The sequence below is a fragment of the Mus musculus genome, chromosome 4 (genome assembly GCF_000001635.26).
Source record: "Mus musculus strain C57BL/6J chromosome 4, GRCm38.p6 C57BL/6J".
Classification (NCBI taxonomy): domain Eukaryota; kingdom Metazoa; phylum Chordata; class Mammalia; order Rodentia; family Muridae; genus Mus; species Mus musculus.
The window spans coordinates 39,782,686-39,800,374 of NC_000070.6; the positions used below are offsets into that span (position 1 = coordinate 39,782,686).

Here is a 17,689-nt window from a genome sequence, read left to right on the forward strand (position 1 = left end):
GACTTCAACTTTATTTGTCAGTCATTCTTCTTTCTTTCTGGACTATCAAGACAACCTAGGAAATCAGCAATGAATGGTGCAGCTTTTCTTACATATTGACCTATCTTAGCAGTTCTAGACAGGTGTGGTTTTCAACTAAGAAAGTGCACATTTCATTTGAAGGATGCTGCTTTCCCCATGCATCTATGAAAGGATAAAGAAGGCATTAGGGGACAATACTAAATCAAAGGTCTAACGGTTAATCAGTCCTTACACGCCTGTTGTCAGGAGCCTGTACAGAAATAGCCCTGTGGTACCGTGGTTAATTTTGACTCTGAATAACATCTGCGAGGATGATCTGCTGCAGCAGAGACTACAAAGAAAGTTTTATGAGAAACATAAGAGCTTTGCTCACATTTGACAGTTGTTATTTCTTCAAAGTGAGGCTGACAACATTGGCTTCTTGGGAGGGAGATGAAGACATACTCCCACTCACTACACAAATTAAGGGTCTCTGTTGTTAGCCACTTCCATAGTCACGTGTGATTTGTTGGTGGCTCCGATCAGCTCATGAATCAATTTGAGCATGCTCATTTTTACTGTAAAAAAAAAAATGTTCAGGGTTAAAAGAAGGGGATGCAATGGGATCTTAGTGATCTTTCATAGCATGAAACTTGACAACAACAATAAGCAGAGTTTGCTTTCACCCTGGAAAGACTTTCAAACTCCTACAGTCACAAAATCTTAATAAACAATAGCATGTATTCAAGGACACAAACAGATCCTGCACTATCAAGCTCTCAAGAATTTAAGATCAGGTTGAACATGTGATTTGTAGAAACACACTTACATTTCTCATGGATGAAGCATGGCATAGTGGAGAAAAGAGAACCATTATATTTTTAATTCATTAAGCTACATTCAAATTTTAGCATTATTTTTTGTGTAGTTAGTTAATGATAGAAAAACATCCTGACCTTTTCATTGTTGTTGTTGTTGTTGCTGCTGCTGCTGCTGCTGCTGCTGTTGTTCATTTCAAATTTCATTATTTGTAAAGTCAGAACCTTGAAAAACTTTGGAGAATTAATAATAGTGTAGATAAAGTAATAGACACACTGACTAGTCTAAGACACACACACACACACACACACACACACACACACACACACACATATAAAACAGTTTCCTCTCATCTGTATAGGAACAAGTACAGATTATAAGAAGATATCTCAAGTTATATCTCTCATCTCTGCCCCAAATTCTACTACCCACTATTTAGTGTTTCTCATCATTAAACAGCAATGCCAATATGAACATGAAGTTTTTCTATGACCAGGTACTCATTCATTCATCTACATCTTGTTTCAAAAAACAAAATATAGTTCAAATAAACTGAGGAATAGAACACTCATAAACTATTATCTCATGGTATAGGACTAATAAGTAAGGAAAAATAGAGAAAGAGATGCACCAGACAAAATACGGTGCCAGAGATGAGTCCACAGCTCTTTCTGTTATCTTCCCAATATCTGAAAACACATCTTTCTGATATCATTCACTACTGAATCAATTTCTGCTGTTATCATTTAAGACAAAATTTAATTTACATTAATTTCTTCAAAACATTCATTTCTTAGGCCTAGAATATGAGTCAGTTGGTACAGTATTTACCCAATATTCATAAGGCCCTGGGTTCAGTCCTTAGAGGTGCATAACTGGGGTATTTGTCCTAGATTGCTTTCAAATGTAATAAAATACTGACCAAATAACTTAGGAAAGGAAAAGTTTATTTAGTTTACAGGTTGCAGTCCATCATCAATTAAAAACAAGGCAGGGAGTGAAGCAGATACCATAAACAAACTGCTAATTGGTTTGTTTGCCCCACCTTGCAATGTTTCTCTACAGACCACGCCCACTTGGCTAGGAATGGTGCCACCCACAGTAAACTAAGACCTCCTAAATGAATTAACAATTAAGAAAATATTTCACAGGCATGGGCACAGGCCAATTTGATTGGAGGCATTCCTCAACTGAGGTTTCCTCTTCAGATGTGTCAAGTTCAAAACTGAGGCTATGAGAACATAGTAGCATATGCCTTCTTAATATGTGAGAGGTGCAAAATGCAAGATCCCAAGTTCAATGTTGACCTACGCAACACAAAATGCTTGGAGCCAGCCTAAGATTATTGAGATCCTGTTGTTAAAGAATGTTTATTTTTGAAATACAGGGTTATCTTGCCTGTTTCTCTAAAGTCACTTACTTGTGGTACCCTAGTTGACTCAGCCTCCCCACAAAGTACTGTGGTTCTTGTCAGTCAGCATCTTTGTTCTGTGTTTCAGAAGACACTTGAGAGCCTTGTCTCTGACTTGATAGAGCACTGTTACATAGATGAGTCAAATTACATGTTAGAGTCATAATTAAATTTCAGTATCCACTTACATTTTCATCTTCAGGGAAAAAATCAAGAGAAGTCCAAATGATTTAAGACACGGCCTACTTCATCTTACCATAGAGAGGGCTAGTTTTGTGTGTTCCACCAGGGAAAACTCCAAACAACAAGGAGAGTGATAGTGGAGATGTTTACACTTCTCTTACTTGGAATTTTGAGCTATGAATCTCTCTGTCATGGCTGTCCTTTAATTTTCTATTGAGACCAAACTGAACTCACAATGATCCTCCTGCCTCTGCTACCATTCCAATCTTCTACTACAGAATTTATTGTATGAAACCCAGAGACACTGAAGAAATAGCTTACATAGAGAATTGGGTGCAGTCTACATTTCTAAATATTACTTCATCTGTTACTTTCCCTTCTAACCCATACTTTAGGCAATTCCTGAACCACAGGAAAAGCTTCTATAGATAGTATAATGGAGGACCTCAACTTGGATCAGCCTCTAATTGATAGAACAAATGAGTATGTTAGGAAGGTTGATAAGTGTCTCCTATAACAAGGCATCCAAGTACCAATTCTGACAGTATGTCACTACAGTGACAAGGGTGGTGAAACTTGACCAAGAGAATTATCCTACATGAACATCACCTCCTGTTTCTGTTTGTTCAAGACTTGATGCTATGTCTGAGAAAATTATAGACATTTAATTAGTGTTTGATTTCCCTCTGACTGACTTTCCTATCTTAAATTGAATATTTCAACTTGGCTAATATGATTTAAATTTTAGAGCAGATAGATACAAAAATGTATGGTAGCTATTAAATCACTACTAATGACAAACCATGGTGTGTTAGGTTCAAGTAATGCTGCTGCTCCCTAGGAGTGAGCTTATCCCTGACCCAAAGCCAGAGTGGGTGTGGTCATTCCCTCAGGGAAACTTACCTGACTCCTACATAGTGCTGAACAAACACACAATTTATTTAATGAGCTATTTAAACGTGACCATTAATACAAAACTGAAAACATAATCTGTGCAGTGTATAATATTTCTCCTCTCTAACATCTGAGATACTAAATTGCAAAGAAACATTTTTTCCAGCTAACACTTGACAGCTCTGAGGTTCCTGGAAACTAGGGGAGCTTTCCTGGACACCATAATTTCCACATTCTGATCGAGTTGTTCTGAGGAATTCTCTGCTGCCTGGTCTCAGCCCCAGTCTCACTTCTTGATTAGACTCCATACTAGTCTAGTTTTCTTATGTATGTCCTTTTATAGTTTGCCTCAAAAATCTGAGTGCATTTATATTTGAATTTATCTATAACTTACATTTAAAATATTTACAAAAATAAGTTGCAATATTATTTCTAGAGAGGATTGAGCATGTAAAAGGAACATTACAGTGTCGAAGAGAAAATGTTTCATGGCTCTATCATAAAATTATATGTGTGAGGCCTATAAAAATATTACTCAAAACTTTACTCACTTATACAAAACTATTCCAGTTATTGACCTACAACAAATGTTTTCATCAAAGATTATGTGCATCACAGTATTCAATTATGAAAGTTATTAGTTTCAATTTTCATTTTCACAGTATTTTGTGTATCATGAAGTTTAAGCACTTTCTGATTTTGCATGATAGTCATTTTGTCACTATATGCATTCCTACAGGTTTTCATTTTCATATCTACAGTAAAAAGCAATGACATTTTAAAAATGCAATATATATCTTCATGAACATGAGTACAATAGCTAGTCATTTGCTTGGTAAGCGAAGCAAAATATTAAGTGATTTATTATCAGATTTTATATTGTTCCTAGAATCTATTGCATAAATCTTTCTGTATTTGAATAATGATGGACAAATCATTCCCTGTGACTTCCCTATCATAGTACAGGAAACGTGATTATCCTTCAATGATGCAAAATGATACCTATTTGTCACTTGTGACATGACAGAGCTAAGGAAAGTTAGGGAAAAATAACATCCTTTTGACCATTTTGAATATCTATATTACAAAAGTGTAAAATGAAGAAAAATTGCTAGTTAAAACAATGTAAGAACCCTAGGGCTTCTAAAAACATAGTGGCAGGAGCCTAGAGAAATGTCTGAACACCTAAGAGATCTTACTACTTGCTGCTCTTTCTGAGGTTCTGAGTTCAGTCCCCAATACCCATATTGGGTAGCTTTAACTCTATATGCATATTTAAGTATATATTAAATATATGTAGTATATACATAGATATTAGAATAATATCTTTTCTCCTTAACTATTCAAGCCAAATGAATTTATTTATATATTTATAATGAATTCTTCAGAACTTAGATTAATAAACCTCTAAAATATTCTCTAAATATGAATTATGCATGCATATATATGACAAGGTCATTAGGCCTTATCCATAGATGAATATATCAAATATCACAAAGACGCCACTCTATCTCAAAATAATTTAAAATTTTAGTAAAGCAAAATAAGTTTCCAAGCAGATACTTTTGAGCTAGCAAAAATGATTTAAAAATATTTGGAGAAATATAAATGTGTTGAACCATTTAACGTAATTTTAAAGCAAAAAGTTGAATTTTTCTTCAATATAATAAATATACTACATATTTATAATCACAATAGTCATGAAAATAAGAACAATAACACAGATCAGCCATGCAGAATAGAAGAAAGCCTTTCTCTCACTCAAATGCATCCATCCATAGTTCTACCTGTGTATAATCAATTGTCATAAATCATATATAAAATGACAAAGGAAAATGTTAAGTATTCCTATACCAGTACTTTTTTAAGTACTAGCATTGATTAATTCTACAATAGGTGAAGTGTTAACTGGTGCTTTCTAGGGAAAGTAACTCTAAATTTGTTAGAATTTCAATTTTAAATGAAAATATAAAAGGGGCATGAAAAAATGTCTAATGTAAATACTGTTTTTGACATATCAAAACCATAAAAGTGGCAAAAAAGAGAGAAAGAGCTTACTGCTCTAAGGTAGAAAATGTGTATACAGAATGGTAAGAATGAGACTAAAACTCTAATAGAAGAACTGGCAGCAGAGATGGCCAAAAACAGATAAAAGTTTGAAATAATCGTGGCTAAGCAATATGTTTGACTTACAATAATGAAAAGTTAATTAAAATTACAATGGTGTGCCATATTTTAAAGAAACTAATTTTCTAGTTCATGCTTGAAAGAATATAGAAAATATTTCTTACACGCACTCTAGAACATTACATGAAAATACATACCTCATTCAAAAACTTATATTCACTGAAACAGCCCACATATTCTTCATTATTCACTTGCTTAATAAATATTGAATGCAATATGTGCTGGGAAGGCAGTTAACTAAATGCAGAAGGATAGAGAGAACACACCTGGGGAGGTACATAGCCCATGAATAAACTCACTGAGAAATTATTTTTTATAATAGACTAGGAGATGAAATGCTAGTCTATGAAGATAACTCATAGTGTGCCATGTAGGTGACCCTGAAAATCAAAACTCTGGGGCCATTGTTATATATACTTTTGAATAATTTGTTATTTGACAATTTTGTAACTATATAGGGTTATATTTATTCATATATGTATGACTATATAATGTACTATGAGTACTCTTTTCCTATACTTTTTCTTATCTCCCTTCCATACCAGTCAAACCCCATTCCTACAAGTCTTTCTTCCAGATTCCTGAATTTTGGGTTTGTTTCTGACCTATTTACTTTAACCAGGGACATTGATGTGATCTTTGAATTGGAATCGCCCACTGGAGACTGATGGAATTACTAGTTCGTACAAAGCTGTAAGTACGAACTTCAGTCCCCTTCTTGCTTCTGCCAATACCCAAAACAGTTTAGCTGTGAGAGGTGGGGACCCATGAACTACTCTTACATCTACACCTGACTGCTGATGGGCCCATGCTTGTGTAGATTCGGGATACTCATCCATGGCCGTTTTGAGTTCATGATAAAACAATGGCTGTTTCAGTGCCCAGAAGGTGGCATTTCTCAGTCCTTCCTATCTTTATGCTCTTACATTCTTTCTGTCCTCTTCCTGTAGTATTCCCTGACCCTCAAAGGGAATTATATAAATCTCTTACTTAGGGCTGAGCCACCAACTATCACTTTTTCTTCAGTACCTTGTGCAGCCATGAATCTGCATTCACCACTATTCACTGGAACGAGAAGTTTATCTGATTAAGTCTGAGAGTAGCATTTGTCTGTGGCTATAAATACAATACTGACAAGGTTGTTTAGTGCTGTGTCAATTTAGCTAAACAGTAATATCCAGTTACCCTCTTGGGCCTATCATATTCCTCAAAATTGTTTTCTTTCTTTTTTTTTTTTTTTTTTGTTTTGTTTTTTCTTTTTTTTTTTTTGTTTTTTTTTTCTTTTCCATTTTTTATTAGGTATTTAGCTCATTTACATTTCCAATGCTATACCAAAAGTCCCCCATAACCACCCACCCCCACTCCCCTACCCAATAACTCCCCCTTTTTGGCCCTGGCGTTCCCCTGTACTGGGGCATATAAAGTTTGCATGTCCAATGGGCCTCTCTTTCCAGTGATGGCCGACTAGGCCATCTTTTGATACATATGCAGCTAGAGTCAAGAGCTCCGGGGTACTGGTTAGTTCATAATGTTGTTCCACCTATAGGGTTGCAGATCCCTTTAGCTCCTTGGGTACTTTCTCTAGCTCCTCCATTGGGAGCCCTGTGATCCATCCATTAGCTGACTGTGAGCATCCACTTCTGTGTTTGCTAGGCCCCGGCATAGTCTCACAAGAGACAGCTACATCTGGGTCCTTTTGATAAAATCTTGCTAGTGTATGCAATGGTGTCAGCGTTTGGATGCTGATTATGGGGTGGATCCCTGGATATGGCAGTCTCTACATGGTCCATCCTTTCATCTCAGCTCCAAACTTTGTCTCTGTAACTCAAAATTGTTTTCTTTGTCTAAGTTTATAGTAGCATGTAAAGATTTCCTACTGAGGAGCAAACCTCAAATCCAGAGAGCTATGGTTACAACAATAACAGCTGTGCCACTGTTTCACAAATTAGTGAACAAAATCTGCACTACTAAGGGTTGGATACCTCTTGAGTTATTGGTTATGGAAACCCCAGAGGACTCCCAAAGCAAAATAAGCTTTTGCCACTCTTGGTTGTTCACCAGCATGAGATGATAAGATGCTTCTACTGAAGACTACAGGTTCTTGATGTAGATAAATCAAGCTGAAGTTGAGCTGAAAGCTCCCTCTCTGACTGAGAGCCTTTATAGTGTCAGAAGGTGCAATAGAAGCTGGCATTGGAGAAAAGTCATCAGTAACCTTATTTAGCTATAATTACCCAGTTCTCATCTTAAACCAGGTCTGTCTCATTGACCATTTTTACTTTGTGAATGCTAAACATTGGGCAGAATAAAAGCCAACTTCACTATTTTTCCATTTTAATTTTTTACAGTAAGGCAGTTGACATTTATGGAACTCATAAATTCTGTGTGGTATTCTTCTCAGAACTGTATGTAGGCTAATTTTTATGAGGTAAGCTCTTTTATCATTACTATTTTCAATTCTTAAGAAATTATTTAAAAATAATAGAGGAGTAAGTTTACACAGCTGCCTGTGCTCTCTCAGATAGAAACATGGCACAGTCAATATTCTACACTAGAACTTGTGTCTTTAAATACTATGAAGAACAAAAAAAAAACATAGACCTATTAAGACAAAATAAACATGACATGCTTTTGAAAGACAGAAACTTAGTAGATAAATATTAACCAAACAAAGCACTATAGCTAGTATCTAAAGCCTGGAAGAGATGCTATCAAGAATAGAGTGTATGCACACATGAAACACAGAAGGCTAAGGAGATTAAAATGACAAGTGCTTTGAAAGATAATGTGATAACACAGACTTGGCAAATTAGACATCTAGGACCAATTCTCCACCTTGTGGATAGTGACCAGGTGTATAATCCTCAGAGAAAATGAAGAAAGACTCCATAGTCTGTTAAATCAAGGAGTGTCTATCGGGAAGAAATGATACAGTACAATTAGATGAAAAGAGGTATTGTAGATTCTTTTTATGACATGGTAAGCATAATGACAGAAACGGCTCAGAACTCTAGTCATCAGAATGCAAAGCTACTTACATCTCTATGGACCAGAGAGGAGGACAGATCAGGACATGGGGCTGGCGATATACTTCAAAACCTGCCCAGATTGTCTCACTTATGCAGTTTCCAGCTGGTACCCACATCTTAAAGTTTCCACCACCTCCAAAACAGCACCTTAAAGTTGAGAACCAAGTATTCAAATATAGAAGCCCGCTGAGGACATTTAGCATGCAAAAATATTTCAAAACTTTTTATCCAAATTGTTCGTTTTCATACTTAGCACTAAGGAAAAAGTAAACTTATATTTAGGAATGAAACTAAAAATTGTTTTGAGATTCTTTGGTATTTTGTCAATCACTTAGTTGTTGATACTAGGGAACCAAAGAGAGCTAAGTGAGCTTAATTTCCAGTTTGAAAAATTTTGTTATACAAAAATATGAATCTTTCCTCCCATAAGTTGCCTCTTGATAGATATCTTGTCACAGTAGTAGCAGCAGTAACTAATACAATTTCTAATAGGGAACAGAGGCCAAAATGAATAGACAAAGGTGGTAATGGAAAAATGTAAGAAAGCTTGAAATAGACCCAATCTAACACATTAGTGGGAGAGAGAAGATGTATCATTCAAAATAAAAAAGCAGTGTTATTTAAAAAGGGAATAGACAAGAAAAAATAGACTTTTCTAGTTTCAATAAAGTATAATTGTCTGTGGTGTATACACTTTGATACATGAACACATTATAGAATTATTATCACAGGCACATTGGTTAACAAATCCATACCTCATATACTTACTTGTGAAAATATTTAAAATATATTCAGCAACATTCCAGCATATATGTATATGTATATATTCCAGCATATTATATATATTTATATAGTAGTTGTCAGCTATCACTGCTATGTTATTCAAGGGGAAAATTTTTTTTCGATTTTCCTCTTTACCAAGAAAACACAATATTTACATCTTTCCATTTTGGAAATATCTTCAGTGACATATGGTAGAAAGGCTAAAAAACATGACAGAAGATAGTGAAATTATTCATTGAGAGAAAGAAATCAAGTCTTATTTTACTTGTGTTGGAAAAATATCCTAAGAAAACTGCCTTTAATTCTCTGCATTCCTTTCTAGGAAGTTCCAGCTAGTCCTGAACACTAAGCTCTTGTCCTGAAGACATCTGGGTCCTGGCTGCAAAACTTACACATGAACTCAGCCCTAAAAATCAATTATATAACAAACATCTTATGTTCTACAAATTTAATGCATTTTAATTTAATGGCAATATTCAGAGTTGTGTAAATGGGTGAACCTGACCTCTCATGTACATATAATTAGACAGGAAGTAAGTGTATAGACAGCAGGAAGAGCACATCATAACAACAATTGCTACGTTTGCTAAAAAGGTAATGAACTCTTAAGAAACTATTTTTAAAACTCAGTGTTAGAAACACCTTTGCAGACATAAGCTAACAGAAAAAAAAAAAAGAAGACTAGACAGTCTCCTGCTTTATGCTTTGGATTTGATCACAGGTCAGGAATAAAGCATACCAGATTTTAATAGAACCTGCAAAAGAAGCCTCTGTAGTTCTAGTCCTTGCCCTAAGCAAAATAATAGGGACAATGCGATGGTTTGTTAATAGCCTATTTCATTCCCTAATTAGGAAGGTCGCGTGTAAAATACTCCATAGCTCTATACCCTCTCAACTGCATGTGCATTACATTAATTCCATTTAATTTATTTAAATCTATAATACATGTCAAAGAGCATACAGTATTTTATATCTGTCTTGCAGTAGAGCCATAAAATAAATTACTGAAAGGTCACCTTGGTACCTGGTTTCATTAATTTAATTATGAATTGCTCTTCCATTTACTATTGAGTGGCTAGCATAATGCAACACTGGATGATGCTTTATAACAGTGCACTGTATTATCAAAACCATAATGAGACGAAGCATGCCTGCTCTGCTGTGCTCAATCTGACCAGCTTCATTTCATTTGCAAAATGATGAAAATAAAAATAATGACTGACATTATTCCCATTACTTTCCAAACAGCAGCAGGTACAGAGCATAGAAGGATGGAGGGAAATGTTTTATTTGCTGAGAAATGCAGACAGTGTAATGTTGCAGTCTCACATCAAAAGTTTTACTCCTTTTCTGAATGATCTAACTCTGCCACATACCCCATTCGGGAGCCCTCCATTACACAGGCTCTTCGTGGAAGTTGCTCTACTTAGAGCTGGAGAATAAATTAATGTGGAGATAGCAAAGGTGCTCTCCCTGTGCTTACAAGGTTTTATTACTCAACTATATTGCTTTCATTTTTGCGACTTTCCCTATGACTTTTTCTCTCTTTGTTGTACAAGATGTAGGATTTAAAATTGATTTAGATTTTTCTCTTAGTCACATTATTTCCACTTTAGAAGGCTATTTTATAGAACATTCTCTGCCTCTCTTTATCACAGTTCTCCTCAAAATAAAAGTGCTGGCGAGGAAAGAGAATGGGAGATGAGGTCATTATATTTTAACTAAAATAAAACGACAGGTATAAAGAGAGAAGTATATATTTGCTGTTTCCCCTTGCATTTTTCTCATACTGTCTTAAGCTGTCATTTATCTACCCAAGATCTCTATAGTCCCCAAAGCTACTCTTTAGTGAGGCCAATATAGGTAATTTAGTGGCCAAGTCTCAGTGTTGAATGTTCCATGGGCAGTGGTTAAGGGAGCCATTCCCCTCTCCTCCCTGATACACGGTTTCTATAAAGTCTTCAGTAGTTCTCACTGCCCTAGGGTACTTGGGTGGACATGCCATAGGGTAATGCTGACTGGGCTAGGAATGCAGTGGGTCAGTATGCCCACCAGTGCCACTGTTCAATCTGTAGCATCTTTGTAAGACTTACAAACAGATAGTATGGATTTCCCTGACACTCTCCTAGACAGGATTTTTTTTTTTTAACCAGAGACAAGATCACACTGTGTATCCCTGGCTGGACTCACTTCGTAGATCAAGATGGATCCACTTGCCTGTGCCTCGCCACTGCTAGGATTAAAGGTGTATACCACCATACCTGGCTCTAGTCCTGCTTCTTAAGAAAAAAATTTCAGATTCAAACTGTGTATTTGTTCCTTAATGATCAGTATAAATCAAAAGTGCCCAAATAAGAACCAGAGAGAAAATAAGCTGTTGTGTAGGTCACTGACCTGAAGAGCACACATGAGGCCTTGGGATGGACTCTTAGACCTACAGGAAACTAATTAATTTTATCTTTAAATGAGCCAAGCTCTAAGTTACCATGTATTGTTGAAATGAGCTTGGCCGTGACATGGCCTGAGACCCATGGGAAATTGATAAAGTCTTCACCATGAATAGGGCTCAAATCAGCAAAGCCTTCCTCTGGTCCAAGGATGAGTGTTTATAGTTAATAAAGGTGTACATAGACTGGCAACTGGTGCTTCCTTCTCCAAGACTCTTGCAGCATGAGACTGCTGGGCTACAGGGACCTCCTATGAGGACTAGCTCACTCCTCCCCCATGTCTTATATATAATAAATACATGCACTGAGGCTCCATGTTGCAGGAGTAGTAGATGCATCTCCACCAAAACAACCCACCTGAGCCCAGATTTTCTGTGTGTCTGTCATTTCTTCACTCCCCCAGTCAGGTTTTCCAGATCCAGGTCTCTGGAGTTGCAGCTTAAATCAAATAGAGTATAACATAAGGGCCCTGCCTAAGGTCATGAGTAGATAATGAACTTGGAGGCATAAGAATAGCTTTCTGAAACTCAGAGGCCCAATGTGGGAAGCATCTCACATTACTTTACTAGAGCTTTTAGAAATAAGAGTAAAACCTACCAATTTAGAGAGTCATGAATGTCTTAGAGAAACATGACCGGGGCATCACACCCATCAGTGCTTTCCAAATATCTAAAGATGGAGTAGAAAAGTTAGATGTGGTAAAGAACTTATAAGTTAGAAGAAGATGGTGAAGGTACAAAAATAAACAAACAAACAAAAGCTATGAAAAGCAAAACACAAAGCAATCAAATAGCAGAGAAGCAGTGAGAATCTGGGTTATAGCAGGGCATGGGACCCATGGATGTAATCATTTCTGGGTAACAGCTATGTATCACTGTCATATTCTCTCTCTGTCTCTGTCTCTCTGCCTCTGTCTCTCTCTGTCTCTCTGTCTCTCTGTCTCTCTCCTCCTCCTCCTCCCTCTTTCCATCCCTCCCTCTCCCTACAATATTTGTCTCACGATGCTCTCTAAACACTGTACTTACCCTCCATTGTGTGTGCACTGGAATGTAGACACAATGCCTGTATCCATCATATTTCCTCATTTTCTTGTCTGTGACCTTGAGACATAGGCTGCAGACAGCCACTACACATCAACATTATGCAAAGGAATATGTAAGTCAGGAAAGATGGATCAACCATTAATGTAGGTTGGGAGATAAGTAGCTCTTAATACCACTATCACCCTAAAGCTAAAGTAAATTATGAATCAGCCCTTAATTGAATGTCAACTTATTAGAGTTACTGTTAGTCACTATAAAGTTAGGCAAACAGAAAATGAGTTTAGATTAAATAAAGCAAACTTTCACGAAGAAATTTGTTTGAGTTCATCATGTATAGTTAATAACAGTTATGATGACTTTATTGAAGGCAGGCAATGAGTTCAAGTTTCCTTTGCTCATGTACAAATGTAATTTTGCTAAAATTTCTCATGGTTTTCAAACAAAATAAAAATTAAGTCAGGGGTTTCAGTTCCTCACTGTAATGAATTCTCAGGGCCTGAAAGAACCAACTGGTTATCAGCTACTGCTCTCTTCCTGGAGCTCATTATAGGATATACAATGATATAGACACAGTAGCAAATTTTATTGGGATATTAAGTTAAAAACATACTCAATAGCATGATTATTTTCAAGAATCACTCTTATAGATGAGTAGGTCTAAATGTGAGAAAAAATTAAAGCCCAATAATTCATTTGTACATTCATGTACAAATGGATGTGCACAATAGTATAGGAATTGCTATATTTCTTTAATTCAATGTGAAAGTCTGCCCTATAATGGATAATTGGTTCTGCACTTGTGGTTTGAATCCATATTTCTAACCCTCCCAAATCTATACTAACAAGCAAAGAAATACTTAATAATGAACACTAGGCAGGTATTTTGAGTCCATAGTCCAACACTTGGGGGACAAAATCAAGCCAGGGGGAACGAAGAAGAATCTGGTAAAATTTCAAACTTTGGAGGTGTAGGGGTTAGGAACAAAGGGCAGATCCCAAGCTTCTGGGCTGTGAGACACTGCTGACACCAAAGCAGCTCATCACTCCCAACAGACCTTTCCAGAAGTCCATATGCTAAGAAGACTGGGAGGACAGTGGCTACAAAACTTATCAGAGACAAGTGTCAGATAGAGAAGGAAAGCTAGCACAGCTGCCCCTCTGCTTTCTTGAAAACATGGAGACTGTTAGGAAAGATGACTTTCTTAGGATGAGCAATGCCTCATGCTCTATATTTTCTGCAGCCACTGGATGTTCATGCTAACATCCCAAAGTGTATTCCTCCATCTTTCTCCAAAATTTCACATATGGACACAATATTTACTTTTTAAAATATCAACCATTACATATACATCCTAATGTATGCTGATTTTATCAAACAGGTAAAACTTAGGAATTCAAGCCAAAGGCAGATAAACCAGAGCCTGGCTAGTATTTTCATCTGGTCTAAATCACTCAAAGAGTAGACATATTTAGGACCCACATTGGCATGTCAATGCATGTTTTGAACAGTGGGATGATATTAGCAATTGTGTGTTGAGTTGCTGCATAAACAAAAATGAACATATCCTAGCATAGAGTTGGGTTGTTGGTTGTTGCTTGGTTGTTGTTGATCACAATTTTAAATTTTTATAAGCAAAGAAGAAGAAAGAAGAAGTTGGATATTCTGATAGCAAAGATCAAACTTACACCAAGGAATTTGATGCCCCTAGTCAGCAGGAAGTAGTCTAACAATAATGTTAGTTCACAGTGGGTTTAGAAGTGGTTGACAGGAGCAGATATAACAGAAGATTCTAGACTGATTAAAAAGTGTTATATCTTGGTAAGGTATGGATTGCATTTATGCATTTTAATATATGTAAAATTTGCCTTAACTCTATAAGCAACTCAATGGCAATAGGGTTCTCAAAAATATTGAATAATTGTGAAGATTGTTTAGCAAGTCATATTTTGCATGTGAATCTTGACTCCCTCAAAATGATACCAAGGTTCCTATTTTTAAAATAAACCAAACAATAAACAGATAATTCACATTTGAAAATAATGAGTCAATTTGATAGTAAAGAAAGTCTCAATATCATTATTTATAAGAAAAAAATGGTGGTAGAAATGATCGTCTGGAAAGATGCCAACATGATGAAGCCTACTTATTCTCCTGACAGCTGTACTGACTGGTCCATTAGCAAAACTCAGTTCCAGTGGTACAATCCACCACAGGGTAGAGGTTCCCACCAATCAAGGCTGTGTTTTATGGCTACAGTAACACACAGAATTCCCTAGAATAGGGGTGATCAGAACAGAATAAAATGATATGCAATTTGCCTTTAAAGTGGGGGGAGGGGCGGGTAAAACATTTTTGGGGATGTCAGCATCTCAAATCCAAAACAAAGGCCTCAACTAATCATGATGTTAATTTGTGATAAGCCAATTTTTGACTCAATTCAATATTCTGTTGCTGAAGTGCAATTTCTAAATCTGTTCCTATTTCTTGATTTACTATTAGGATGTCCTTAGTAGTATCTATTGTTTAGTCAGGTTTTTGTTTTTTGGGTTTTTTGATTTTTACCATGTCTAAGATGATCCATATTGAAGGTGTAAAGGCTTCCGTTGGATCATAGTTTTGATGTTTCAGGCTGTTATAGGTTTTCCCTGTTGCTATGGGGCCCATGGTAAGGCAACACATCAGAACAGGAACCTGAAGTAGAAGCAACTGCTCATCTCATAGCAGCCAGAAAGCAAAGAGAACGACAGGCTGGAATCTCCAGATCCCTCAACAACACATCTCAGGGACTACACTTCCTTCCTAGGCACTACTTTCTAAATGTTCCATTACTTACCAGGACACCACATAGCTAAGGGCAACTGCTGACATAGACCTACCCTATAGCTCTCTTCTTACACATAAACAGTAATTGTTCAAGGCCTTAATTCCTCTGTTCTAAAAGGTATAAATGCATAGTAACTAAGATCTCAATAATTAGAAAATATTTTGCATTTCTGAAGAGCAATACAGATAAGGGCTTTCCATTATAATTTTCCCATTTCTCCTAGCATTTATGACTACAAGGACAAGCATGCAATAGCAAAACAGAGAATATTTGCAGAAATTACCCACTAGGGCAGGGCTCATGATTTTAATTATCTATGCTAAGTCAGAATCCCCCAACTCACATACATGAAATATAAGCCGTCTTTAGAAATGCAAAATATTGATCTAGCAATTGTCTGCAAAAGTTCTAGTCTTTGGTGTTTCATTCGAATTCACTCTTAAACTTTCCGCATCTGGTCTTGACATTGTTTGCTACTTAAATAAGGTTGTTACAGTTGCACAGCCTGCTATTTATTTCTACAAAAGCAGTTGTTTTTCCTGTGTCTGAAGGTCCCTTGAATTAAATGTCTTAATTACAAGGATACATGTTAGTCACTAGGACAATTAATTTATTGGCAATTCAAAAGACTTAGACATTTTACTTAGCATAAAGTTGCTACTATAAAACCTAATGACGTGAGTTTGGTTCCTGAAATTCACATAGTGACAGATGAGAGCCAACTTCTGTAAATTGTCCTTCCACCATGATGTGTGTGTGTGTGTGTGTGTGTGTGTGTGTGTGTGTGTGTGTGTGTTGTACGTTCATAAGGGTACACACAAAAAATTACATATAGAAAGATCCTGTAAATCTCCAAAGAGCTTTCTTCACTAGTAAAATAAATATATCCTTTATTCTTTTTTTTTTTAATTTAAGTAGATTTATTTATTCTTTAGAATGAGTTTGGCTATGATAAACTTTCCTTACAACATTAATAACTCTTGACAAGGGCTTCTTTTGTGTTTCTACTATGCTATAGATTGAAAACAGCAGAAATTGATACCAAACAGCTTTGCCCCAAATATATAAACTGAAAATCCACCCACTTTCTCTGTAGAACTTAGCTTTTACTTCTACATGAAAGACATTCTAAATTACAATAAGCATGAGAATGAAACAAAAGAGGAAAGGGTAACTGATAGTATTGGGAATCAAAACATAGTTTTTCTTTTTTTTTCCATTTTTTATTAGGTATTTAGCTCATTTACATTTCCAATGCTATACCAAAAGTCCCCCATACCCACCCACCCCCACTCCCCTACCCACCCACTCCCCCTTTTTGGCCCTGGCGTTCCTCTGTACTGGGGCATATAAAGTTTGCGTGTCCAATGGACCTCTCCAGAGGTTTTGAAGCCGAAAGCATCACAATATAAAATGACTACTAACACAAGCAAAGAAGACTGGTCTTTCTCCCTCAGCTTTATGAACAGCCCTCAACTTAAGTCCAGCTACAAACGTCTCATAGGAAAAGAGGCTTCAAATGAGAACTATCTTGTTGCCCATTTTCTTCATATCTATGTGTCAGAGGCAATTTGATCTCTTGAATTGGCTTTGTTTGATTTTATATGATTTTTTTCATGCTACAAAATATGGTATACTTATAATTATTTCTCTGTGTCAAATTTGCATATTCTCCATTTTGTTGCCTATATTCACATAAAATATATGACTCTGACATACTATCATTTCTCCCACTTATTTCTCTCCAGGATAATTAATAATTATTTTGGATTCTTTTGTTGAGCTACCCTGAAATTTTATGCAATATGCTTAAGTGTCCATCTCTACAACATTCAGCATAAAACCAACTATCAAAAAGAGCAAACACACAAGAGTAACTCTTCATTTATCATATGGTTACCCAGGAAGAAAGCTATTTAAAAACTAAAATAACTCAAGTCATTGCTTTGAGCATGCAGAATTAAGAACAGAGGAGGATGGCTAAGCTACATAATGAAGCTTTCTATGACTTCTATTACTTTATGAGTTTTGCACTTGGAGATAAAAGAAAAAGAAGAATGATTAAATA

General features: G+C 36.1%; 2 long non-coding RNA genes across 3 annotated transcripts in view; one reads left to right on the top strand and one right to left on the bottom strand.

The window, feature by feature from the left end:
• Positions 1-8,635, bottom strand: part of Gm34007 — a 76,611-nt gene extending 67,976 nt beyond the window's left edge. For both annotated transcript variants that reach the window (XR_881189.1, XR_003955381.1), the window contains exons 1-4: positions 8,533-8,635; positions 2,240-2,356; positions 830-1,052; positions 395-578 (exon numbers count right to left, since the gene is read on the bottom strand). This is a non-coding gene — a long non-coding RNA (predicted gene, 34007). The remainder of the gene's footprint in view (positions 1-394; positions 579-829; positions 1,053-2,239; positions 2,357-8,532) is intronic.
• Gm34071 lies at positions 6,070-9,713 on the top strand. Its single transcript, XR_390476.2, has 3 exons — positions 6,070-6,187; positions 7,843-7,922; positions 9,629-9,713. It is a non-coding gene; the product is annotated as a predicted gene, 34071 (long non-coding RNA).
• Positions 9,714-17,689: the final 7,976 nt, after the last annotated feature.